Below are 11,071 nucleotides of genomic sequence, written 5' to 3'. Positions count from 1 at the left end.
CTAAGAATCACCTTGATATTTATATAGTTTCCTAGACCCCAAAGATTCTGATTTGATATGGGTGAGGATCAGAAATTTATACTTGTAATAAATATCTTGGGTCAGTGGGTCTTATCCACTGGTGTGCATCAGACTCACCCTGAGAACTTGTTAAAATACAGATTCCTGGATCCCATTCCCAGAGTTTCTGATACAGTAGGTCTGGAGTAGGGCCTGAGACTTTACCTAACAAGATCCCTGGTGATGCTGATGTTGCTGATGATACTGGCTGGGGATCATGATTTCAGAACAACTGTCTTAGGTGATTCTAAAATAATTTTGCCTTGGCTAAATTTTGAAGACGTTGATAAGCTAATCACACTTCTGCAAATCAGGTTAAGTTTATGTAGCAGACTGCAATGAGGAAGCACGGATTTTGACAATAGTAGAATAAAATAAAACTCTGCCCCTAGCTGTGGAAGCATCAATAATTTTCACAACCAATTGTAATAGGGCAGTATTTTAACGTAAGAAATCAGTTAAGTACCTAAAAACAATGCATCAAAAACAATATTTTCTTTTGACTTTCAGGTGTACATATCAAAGTTTGTAAATTATTGTTGTAGATTTAATTTAAAATAATATGCCAAAAAACCCAGCAATGACAACTGAAGCACTGAGAAAATCATTGTTTAGTGGCTTTGAGTTTCAGTTAGAAAACTGATTCAGGGGTACAGCCTGCTGGAGGTTTCTGATATTGCAAAGGAGAAAATTGTTAAGGAAGTTTTATCACTTAATATCTTTTATTGTAAACATTTCTTTTCATGTTTTTTATAACCATAATATAATGGAAACATCATGAACTTTAGAGGGCTAAAACTTTCCTTTGCCTTGTGATCTTTGTTGCTATGTGACCTTGGGCAAGCTACTCAAGCTTCAGGTTTTCACTCAGCATAATGGGGAACATCACAATTTCTACTCAGCAGAACTCCTTTGAAAATTAAAACATTTAAATTCCCAGCACAACAACACTGGACTCATTGCAGAACCTATGTTCTTTATATACACATTTACATCCACTGTCTCTCACACACACACACCGACAAACAAAAAATTACTTTCTGACCATCCTTCTACACAAGTTGCCCAAACTGAATTCTGCTTCAGAGCAATGTTTATCAGGATATGCAGAGACTCCATGTTAGTGCTTCTCTGCATGTTGACTTCTGATAGCTGTATACTTTAGTGAATTAGAAAAGACTAGGAGCTGAAAGAGTCACATAATTTTTGCAGGTATTAAAACTTGTACAAAATTAAAAATTAACTTATGTGGCAAAAGCTGGGTGCAGTAGCACGTGCCTATAATCCCAGTTATTGGGAAGACTGAGGCATGAAGATCTCTTGAGCCCAGGAGTTTGAGGCCGCAGTGAGCCATGATTGTGTGCCACTATACCCCAGCCTGGGTAACAGAGAGAGAGACCCCTGTTTCCTACAAGAAAGAAAGAAAGAAAGAAAAAGAAAGGAAGAAAAGAAAGAAAGGAAAAGAAAAAAGAAAACCTTAATGATGAAATGAAGCATCCCAGCTGAGTAACTTTCTGTAAGTAAAACTGTAAATTTTTAAAGTAAAATCTATACTCAATGCCCAGAGTCAATTCCTTGTTGTGTAGGGAGAGAACACTTGTAAACTGCTTCCTGCCTAAGATAAGCAATGGGAAATAAGAGCACATTAATGCCAAAATTCAAACTGTGGAGTCTCTGGACCTCAACCATGCTAAGGAACTCACATCTTGAGGCCCTCAAATCACCCTGGTGATGTGTGGGGCATCCGTGCTGGTCTCATGGAAGCCTGGGAACAGGTTCATTTGTGTTTTCCGCTGTGGTCTCCTGTATCACAGAGATGTGATACAGTGACCTATAGTGGGGCCTGGGAATCTGCATTGAAACAAGCACTCTAGGAGATTCTGATAGGAGTGAGTGATGGAAGGCATCCAAGGGTTGCACAATACAGGAAAAATCATGCATTGGGAGATCCAGGAGGAATTAGTTTTCCTGCTCCAGCTTGCTGCGCTTATTGAAATGGAGTCAAGTAGCACATCTGTACTCAGGGGGAACTCTGATTGAATATGAGTTATAATTGCCAGGGGACACTCCGATTCAAGGTAAGTGTGCCATTAAGGTTCTGGTGTTGCAAACTCAGTGATTCATCAGACCATTGCTATAGTAAAAGACCATTATGAGGGTGAACTAATCCTGCCTCCTTACCTGCTGCCCACAAGAATCTAATCAGATTGTTTAAGCTAGCGCAGGGTCCAGCACAGAATGTTGCACAAAGAAGGTATTCAGTAAACATGTTGAACAGAATCCTTGTGGCACCATGATACCCGTTACATCAAAGGTTGAAATTTAAAGATATATTTACTGTACCTTGTACTGAAGTCCAGGCAGCCCTTCCAAGCACTGGATGCCCATCTGCTATAGCTTTTCTCCAGGTAACTCAGGAGTAGGAGTTTTGGAAAGTTTGAGTCCTAATGTGCCCCCCAAAAAATGAGCTCCATTTTCAGAACCTAGCTCTGGCTTTCTGCTATTTACTTATGGTGGCTTGTAAAAAATCACATTCTATTGACATTCTTAAAATAGGGCTACACTAGCACTTGGGCCAAGTTCAGGTGAAGAGCAAAACAATTAGGATTCAATGTATTGGATAATTATATGGGGATTAAGCAGGTTCTGTCATTAATGGTCATTAATGACCAGGTGTTACAGAATGTGTTAGAATTATCTCTCTCTCTCTCTTTCTCTCTCTCTCTCTCTCTCTCTCTGTCTCTCTCTCTCTCTCTCTCTTTAACTTAGGGCAATACTGTTTAGTGTTCTTAATATGGACTGACTTACCCAGGTTACATGATAGTTCCCTCTTAATCAATGAATATGAATTGCTGCACTTTTAATTGCTCTAAAGTCTATAGGAGATGGATGATAGTGCCTTGACTTCCAGGGTCACAATAACAGAATTACTGACTTTTATTTTCTTTCTCAAGTCAGGAATTTGTGAGAGTGACATCATTCAGATAAAACTTGATCTGGACATCCCAGGAAGCCATTTGGAAAAATGTTGCTCTGAAAAACTAGGAATGAATGAATTTTTTTTTTTTTTGAGATGGAGTCTTGCTCTGTCCACATGGCTGGAGTGTAGTGGCACCATCTCAGCTCACTGCAACCTCCACCTCCCAGGTTCAAGCAATTCTCCTGCCTCAGCCTCCCAAGTAGCTGAGACTACAGGGGCGCACCATCATGCCCAGCTAATTTTGTATTTTTAGTAGAGATAGGGTTTCACCATGTTGGCCAGGATGGTCTAGATCTCTTGACCTCGTGATCTGCCTGCCTTGGCCTCCCAAAGTGCTGAGATTACAGGAGTGAGCCACTGCGCCTAGCCTTGTTAAATTTTATCATATTCTCGTATTTACTCTGGATTTTAAACCACATGCATTTTCTGCCTACTTTAAAACAAATTATTGTTAAAGAAAAAGTAAAATTACAGAGATGTTACTTATATTTACTTTTAAGAGAAAGTAGTTATAGTCCTGCAATCGCAGGAGTAGACATTTTCTATCTAGCCTAGCCTGGGAATTAGGTGTTATGCCATATTCTTCCTGTGCCATCTAGTGGGAGACTCAAATGGTTTTATGTGAGTTTTGCATAGATTATTTGTCATTAATTTTTTTAGCTTTTCATTTGTAGGAAATCAACCAGGTTAATAACTGGTACATATCTAATTAGAGGTTGAAACCAAAACTGAAACAGAGAAAACAAAGTACAAACTATGTTGCAAACAGCTTTATGGCAGGGTGTGCTCAAGCTTCCAACTCACATCACTAATGATGCCAATGGAGAGGGCATGGATAAAATCTAGGCCCTAACCAGTGTTGGTAAATCATGATAGTATGGCATGATGACACATCTGATTTATTCAGCCAAGAACATCCTAAAGACAGTATTTCTAGATTTAAATAGAATATAATGCCTTTCATATGCCATTTCCTGTCTTTACAATTTCCTTTCTCCACATGATGAAATTTTGCTTATCTTTCAAGAGTCCTCAGGCCTTTGATAGTGGCATGCTTTAATGAATTAGAGGAGATCATATATCAGCTTTGCACAGTGGCAGTATTGTAGCCAATGAAGTTTATCCAAGGTGCGATTATTGCTAATTGAAAATTTTCCCAATACCCTGCCGTGACGTCTTGCAATATAGTCAGCATTGGCAATTTTTGACAGTCTCTGAAGAAAGAGAGAAAGGAAAGAAAGAAAGAAAGAAAGAAAGAAAGAAAGAAAGAAAGAAAGAAAGAAAGAAAGGAAGGAAGGAAGGAGAAAGAAAGAAAGAAAGAAAGAAAGAAAGAAAGAAAGAAAGAAAGAAAGAAAGAAAGAAAGAAAGAAAGGAGAAAGAAAGAAAGAAAGAAAGAAAGAAAGAAAGAAAGAAAGAAAGAAAGAAGAGGAAGAAAGGAGGGAGGGAGGGAAAGAAGGAAGAAAGGAATAAAGGAAGGAAGGAAGGAAGGAAGGAAGGAAGGAAGGAAGGAAGGAAGGAAGGAAGGAAGGGGAATCATATATCATTTCCTCTGTGAAACCTGTCTTTTTTCACAATCTGCCTGCATATAATACATAGATAAACAGACACAGACACATACACTGCAGCAGGTCTAACTGGTCCCTGCTTGTTTTTCCAGAATATTTTGTGCTCATGCTTCTGTTACTACATTAACTCATATTATCGTTTTCACAGATTTAGCTGCTTGAGGACAAGGGTCATGTGTTCATCTTTGGGTTAGACACCACCTCGAATGAATGAAAGAACAAAAGTCTTTATAGAGTCATCACTGCTGCCCATTTCTCTTCCTCACTTGGTTGTAGAAGCCACTTACATCCAATTTCCAGGGACTGGGCCGTGGACAGATGGAGAGTTACAGTGTGTGTGTAAAAGGGAAAGACAAGGCCTGGAGGGAGAGAAGGGAGTGACAAACCAGTAGGAATAGCGTTCCAAGGGATCTCTGATGAGCTTCTCCAGGCTGTACCTTCTCCCTCCACCCTTAGCCCTCATCTTCCCTCACATTAAGAGACAAACTGTCTCACAGTTGGCGTGTTGACTTTGTTCCCCTTGTGCATGCTGCCTCTGAACAGCAGTGATGGTCACAGAGGGCTCAAGTGCTAATAATGATGGTTTAGGTGGCAGCGAAGAATAAAACTACATGATTGTCCCTAAACCAATGCACATTTGTATATGAAGCCTGTCACTTAGGTCCAATTCCAAATACCTGGCCTTTCTGGACATTCTCTTTCACTGGCTTAAAGTAGGTATGAGGGATTTTCCCATGACCATGTTCTAAAAAAAAAAAAGAAAACAATCACCCCTCCTGGGGCCCACTGGGAGAAGCACCATCAACTGACTACTCCAGCCTCAAAGAGCTACTTCGTCTTTAACCTCCTACAGCACTTACTGCTGTGGTCTAGTCCTATTAGATAGCATCTTGATTTATTGTTCCATTGACTTTGGGTCTCCTGATTGGACTGTAAGCCCCCTGAGAACCATATCTAATTCTTCCCTCCAGAGCTCCTAGGACATCAGAATAGAGTGATGGTCTTAAAATAATGCATATTCTTACTTTGGTTAACTGAAAAACAAATACTCCATTTATTTTTTATATTATTCCACATGTAATTATATTATTACATCTTTTTTCTTTTCCATCCATTCTCACATCTTCGTGCCTATTGCCTCTTCTTTCCTATACCCTCTTCCTCTTCACAGGGCATTATCTTCCAAAGAGTCCTAATGACCCAGCTCTGCCACAGCCACCATGGAAAGTGAAGTCCAGTGCAGAACAATGTAAATAGACAGAATCCTACCCTGTGTGTAGACCCACAGTCAGAGGACACATAGAGAGAGGAAGCAATAAACAGAAATTCCATTGAGCTGTTAGGGTCATAAAGTGTATTGCAACCATACTTCAAACAATGTCAGCCCAGAACTCACAGAATTCTATGATTAGTACCATCTCTTTCACTTCCTAATTGCAAAGACACATTCCTTCTCTATTTGTACTTTGGCCTGGTGAGGACAGGAAAGCAACTTAAACCCATTTGAGGTTATAATTGCTGTTTTTCTATGTTTACAAATTTTATTTTGTCAAGTAGTCAGTTGTTCAGGCCGAGGGAGTATAGGACAAATTTTTCTTTCAGTGTGAACACGTGAAATACAGGTGAGGTCTCTAGGGTAATGGAGAAGGCCTCAGGGGATAAATAATGTGTTCTAAGGTCCACAACTAGATGATTGTTCAGGGCAAATTGCAGAGTGAATTGCAGGCAAGGGAAGATTTCAAACAGCCCAGTCCCCACTTCAGAAAATGGCATCTCTGTATTTTCATTGAGATCAAGCCAAAAACCTTGCACTTTTGGTTTCTCTCTCCTGGCACATTCAACATCTAATCTAATGGCACATCTTGCTGGTTTGGGGGAAAATTTTTCCAAAATATATGTAATATCTCCACTTTCCACCACTCTGGTGCCACCCAGGTAATCTATGCCAGCCCCCGGTCCCATTAGAACTTCTGCAGTAGCCTCTGCCCTTGTCTCTCTGCTCCTACTCTTGCTGCCACCCCCTTCCACCTCCACATAGCAGCCAAAATGATCTGGGCAAAGCACAAGTCATGTATCATTAAGGTAATGGTTGCTACTGTAACAAGGAAACCCCCAAATTTGAATAATATACATTTTGTGTTCCATTTTTTTCTTGCTCAGGGAGTAGTCTCATGTGATGGCTCCTTGTCAACGCCAGGCAGGGAGAGGGAGAACTCAGTCATCTTAATACATGGTGTCAACACCCGGTGGGTAGAAGGGGGGAGGGAATATGAAGCAGGCACATCTGCTCCTTCAATACCTCTGCCCAAAAGTCACCCATAAATCACCTCTGCTCTCCCTGCCCTCCCTCTAATGGCCAGAATTCATCTATGGCCTCTCTAGATGCAAAGAAGTGCCTTGCTGGGCCTCTGCTCCCCTGCAACTGCAGGGCACTCCTCCAATGTCACAACTCCACCATTCTACAACTCTATAACTCCAAAATTCCACAACTCTACAACTCTTTAGTGACAACTGCCATCTGTTCAAACGTAAAGTGGATCCTTATTGCTTGCCTGCTTACAACTGTCCAAGAGTTTTCCATCTAACTAAATTAAAAAATCAAAATCCCAGCACTTTGGGAGGCTGAGGCAGGAGGATTGCTTGAGCCCAGGAGTTTGAGATAAGCCTGGCAACACAGGGAGACCACCCCCAACACAAAAGCCAGCCAGGTGTGGTGGCATGCATTTGTAGTCCCAGCTACTTGGGAGGCTGAAGTGAGAGGACTGCTTGAGCCCAGGAGGTCAGGGCTGCAGTGAGCTGTGATTGCCTCACTGCATTCCAGCCTGGGTGACAAGAGTGGAACCCTGTCAAAAAAGAAAGAAAGAAAAAGAAAGGAAGAGAGAAAGGGAAGGGAAAGGAAGGGAAGGAAAGGAGAAGAAAAGAGATCCAAAATCCAAAGCCTCTGGATCCTCATGCCACCCCTCCAGTCTCACTGTGCTCCAGCCTCTGTGACCCTCTCTGATCCCTGCTTATCCCCACCTCAGCAGTTACTGTTTTCTCTGCCTTGAATATTCTTTCACCAGATCCCTTTTTATCAGGTAAGTAAATAGAAAATGGGACCCAGGAATTTGCACTTTAACAGGTACCCAGTGACCCTGCTGCTGATAGTCAGTGGTCTATACTTTGAGAAGCACTGGCACAGTGGTTAAGAACATGGACTACAGGATCAGAGACACTTGGGTTCAAATACTATGAACCCAAAGACTTGCTGAATCTATAACTTTGCGTACCTTATTCATTCTCTCTAATGCTCGATTTCCTCACCCGTTAAATAGAGCTAACAACAAAAATCACTTCACATGGTTGCTGTAAGTAAAATGAGGTCAAACTAAGACACAGCACCAGGTCTGACATATAGTAAGTAGTTTGAAGGCGCGTCTACAGATGCATCATGCAGCTTTAGAAAAAGTAGGGTGGAACTGGACAAAAGAAGATTTGAGCAAGTGGATCTTAAATGAGAAAGTGATGTGACTCCTGTGCTTCCTGGGGCTCAGGGTTGCCACCACAGAGTCTTAAGTGGTATGTCAGATGGATTGTTTGAGATGCCCATGATACAATCACTCTGAACAATGATGAAAGAAAGTTACGTCTGGAGTAGGGGGCCCTACCAGGAGCTAACCTTCTTAGGTTTCAATATGCTAGATGAAAGAAGATTCAGTTGTATGAATTGAACAGAGAGACGAGTTGGAGGGTGAAGAAAGCAGCAAGAAGCAGCAAAAGAAGGTTGACAACGTGAAAACAGACCAAAGGAAAAGATTGAAGGGAAATGTGTGTTGTCTCAGTATGTACAGGACCTACTGCAATGGAAGGGCACTGATTCCTAGATTATACCCAAGAATGCCAGTAGACACCAGAAAGTGGTAAAATAGGATCCCCAAAGCAAATGAGGCCATAGAAGCCAGAGCTAGTGGCAACACTTTGAGGAAGTCATTGTAATTACAGCTGAATGGTGAACTGGTGGCATCCAGTCAAATGTTGCAGAGAGGATAGCACTAGAAATTTTCCTGAAGTTGCCAATAATATCCTAATTGAGGGTAGCAGCTTCTAGGGATAGAAGTACAAGGGGAAGGAGAACAAAGTTGATTAAAGAGGGTCAAAGTCCTAGATGTGGCTAAGAAGTAGATGTGTCTCGCATAAAGCATATGTTCAAGGAACAGAAATATTCAAGAAAGAAATGGAGCAGTGGCCAGGAGTAAAGTTTGAGTCCGTTAGTACCACATGCTCATGTGCTCTTTCTCTCTCCTATACAAACTTCCCGTGGCTTCCACAGAAGGTCCCTTTTACTCTCCCCTACCCCTCTACACTCTAAACTGACTCCTAACCTAGTTTGAGTAGGATCAAGATACCACGTAGGTTGAGTAGTCCAGGTTTTGTGGGGGCTAAGACTTATATTATTTGGCTGATTCTTTTCAAGAAAAACAACATAAAATTACAAATATAAAGCTAGGTACAAAAAAGAATATTTATTAAGGATTAAAAAAGGATCCACAATAAGTTACCAGAGCCTGACAGTCCAGATCCCTTTCTTCTGACATGTCTCTAAGCAATGCACCAGAAATGTTTACGTAGAAATCAAATTTGACTTCTCTCTCTACTGACAACATTCTACAACCCTCACCAACTCCCAATACTCATAGAAGCCCAAGTAACTAAGGGGTCTAAAGATAATGCTTCTTACTTCACGGTAAACTTGGCTTTCTGTTTAGGTATTTCTCAGCTTTATTCAGCTCTTCTTGGCTCCAAAGTGGGGCAACTCTAATACCCAACTAAGAAGAAGAATTTCTGCATGTTCTCCTTTCTGCAAATTCAGTAGGCATAGTTTTCTTGAAGGTGGAAAGGACTAAACACTGACCCTCAGGAAAAAACCCTGTAGAGGACAGTGTCTTTAGCAGACATGGCTTCAGGGAAGCTTGCAGAGGATTGAGTCCCTCAGCTTTTCCAAAATATATGGCCACATTCCTATCAGTGCAAATATTGCCTAAGCACCAACTGTATCTCAGGGAGGAATTTTCTTTTGGTGGTTTCTTCCATTAATCCCTCCAGATTCACTTTTTTCTCAGCTCCACTCTGCTCTGTGCCCCAGGAGGCTAAGCCATATAGCTGTCAGCTAGTTCCCTTCATGCCCAGCTTATGCTTAGGTTTGGTCACTGAGAGGCAACAGCAGTAGAGTGAGAACGGATTATTTATTTCCTGGCTTCCTTGTGTTGGCTACAGCCTCTTCTTTCAGATAGTCCTCTCCATACAGCCACCCTCTTCAGGGTCTGGAAATAGCTCCAGCCTCTTGATCTTCAGGCTTGGGGGGTGGTAACGACCCCCCTGATCACAAGCCAGGGGGACTGTGCCATCCCTTGCTGGCCTCCTTAAACCACTGTCCACATCATTGTAAGCTGTTCCCTTATTAAACTCAAATTACCTAGTTTGAATACTCTTCTAGTTTCTGCTTGGGCTCCAACTGATACCATGTTATAATTAACAAAGAACAGAAAAGCCCTTTGGAAAGTTTTGCTTGGGGGCCCAGAATTAATGAATTAATAGAAGTAAAAAGCCATAGATAACACTGAATGCCCCAGCCAATTTATTGTGATAAAAGGATTGTCATAACAAGCATGTCTGGCTGCTTTCCCTCCTGACAGGTAGGAGTGCCAGAAAACAGTCCCCAAGTGAAAACCATGCATGTGAGGACCGGAGGTCACTGGCCACAAACTGCATGTTCCTCCAGCAGATAGGACCTCAGAAAATAAAAGAAATCCTTCCAGTAGTTAGTTGGATTATTGACTATTCTCTGCTTGAACACTTGCGAAGATGGGAGAACATTACTTTACAATAGTGTATCCTATTATAGAGGCACATCTAATTGTTAGATCATTAATTGAGCAAAATCTGCCTCCTTCTGACTTTCTTTGGGTCTGTTTTTTTCTTCTAAACAATGCAGAGGCAAGTGTGATCTTGCTTCCTTATGACAGATCTACAGATATGAGGACAGTTGCCGTGTCGCCCTAACTCTCTGGGTAGAAGCATTATTAACACACTTCTCACTACCTTGGTGTCTTGAATGACCTGGTTCATCAACATGCCTATAAAAGTACAGTGTCCAAAAATGGACATAATACTCCAGGTGGACTCTTACTTGAAATAATCATACAACATTCAACCAGGTTTATCTCATTGTTCCTCCCCAGCTCCTCAAAAAAATATTTCTCTTACTTCTGGGACACATTTAAAATTAATCCTTTCTCTTCACACCCATAGCTGCTACCTCCTTTAACTATACTAAAATTATCTTCTCCTCTCACATCATTTCCTATTTCAAATGCCCCTTTTATAGCTACCCATGGTTTTTTTCCATCAGATTCAAGTTTCTTGATGTTACCATTACTACCTGACCCCAATCATCATTTTTACTGCTTCTTGATTTTATTGTTCTCTT

The 11,071-nt window shown here is 41.2% G+C and overlaps 1 non-coding gene across 1 annotated transcript; it reads left to right on the top strand.

The window, feature by feature from the left end:
• Window positions 1-4,123: 4,123 nt before the first annotated feature.
• Window positions 4,124-4,263, top strand: LOC119467236. The gene has a single exon (XR_005195775.1). It is a non-coding gene; the product is annotated as a U4 spliceosomal RNA (small nuclear RNA).
• Window positions 4,264-11,071: the final 6,808 nt, after the last annotated feature.

Source organism: Cebus imitator, unplaced genomic scaffold (genome assembly GCF_001604975.1).
Source record: "Cebus imitator isolate Cc_AM_T3 unplaced genomic scaffold, Cebus_imitator-1.0 Scaffold268, whole genome shotgun sequence".
NCBI lineage: Eukaryota > Metazoa > Chordata > Mammalia > Primates > Cebidae > Cebus > Cebus imitator.
Note: the sequence above shows the minus strand (reverse complement) of the source record. Positions and strands in the feature narration are given on the sequence as shown.